The sequence below is a fragment of the Haliaeetus leucocephalus genome, unplaced genomic scaffold (assembly GCF_000737465.1).
Source record: "Haliaeetus leucocephalus isolate CR32 unplaced genomic scaffold, Haliaeetus_leucocephalus-4.0 Scaffold566, whole genome shotgun sequence".
Classification (NCBI taxonomy): domain Eukaryota; kingdom Metazoa; phylum Chordata; class Aves; order Accipitriformes; family Accipitridae; genus Haliaeetus; species Haliaeetus leucocephalus.
Window position 1 is genome coordinate 2,617,919 of NW_010973002.1, and position 719 is coordinate 2,618,637.

At 59.1% G+C, this 719-nt stretch overlaps 1 protein-coding gene across 1 annotated transcript in view; it reads left to right on the plus strand.

Moving 5' to 3' along the window:
• The first annotated feature begins 164 nt into the window (after positions 1–164).
• Positions 165–719, plus strand: part of IGF2BP3 (insulin-like growth factor 2 mRNA binding protein 3) — a 116,906-nt gene continuing 116,351 nt past the window's right edge. Inside the window, exon 1 of the mRNA XM_010577605.1 lies at positions 165–375. The gene's annotated coding sequence lies outside the window, so the exon portion shown is untranslated. The remainder of the gene's footprint in view (positions 376–719) is intronic.

Consider the following 719-nt stretch of genomic DNA (forward strand, 5'->3'; position numbering starts at 1 on the left):
GGCGGGCATTGCGGTGCCTTTTCCCCTCCCTCCCCGGGATCACACCCCGCTCGCACGGGGGGAGGTGCGGCCGCCCAGCCGTTTTTGGGCGGCGGGGGCGCGCGGAGCGGACTCCCCCGGCGGAAGGGCAGAGGCGGCGCAGAGCGGAGCCCACCCAACTCCGGTTTCCCCTTCCCCCGCCCTCTCTAAACTTGTTCTGTCCTGTCCAGCCTCCCCCCACCCCCCCTCCGTCCTTCACCCCGGCCCTCCTCCTCCTCCTCCGAGTGTGTGTGTGCGCGCCCCATCCACTCGCTAATTGAAGAGCTGGGATTCCTCACGTGAGAAGTTGATTTGTAGTTTGAACACGTGGCTCATTCAAAAAGCCGGAATATTCAAGTAATTTTTTTTTCTCCCTCCCTCCCTCCTTCCCTCCCCCCCCCCCCCCTTCTCTCTCTCTCTCTCTTTTTTTTTTTTTTTATATTGAGAGGCGGCGCCTGCACGCACGTAGTGTGACATTTTCATAGTCCGCCTGCTGCTGCCAAAGGGGCTTGGGGGCAAGACAAAAAAAGTAGTTTTTTTTCCCTCCCCTCCTCCTTTTCCTCTCCTCAGCCCGCCATCCGCGGCCCCGGCGCTGGGTGTTTCCCCCGCGCCCCCCATGCGCCCGGGTAGCACGGCAGGCACTTAGGGCTCCCGTTTGGCTACGCTTTTTTTTTTTTTTTTTTTTTTTTTTTTTTTTTTTC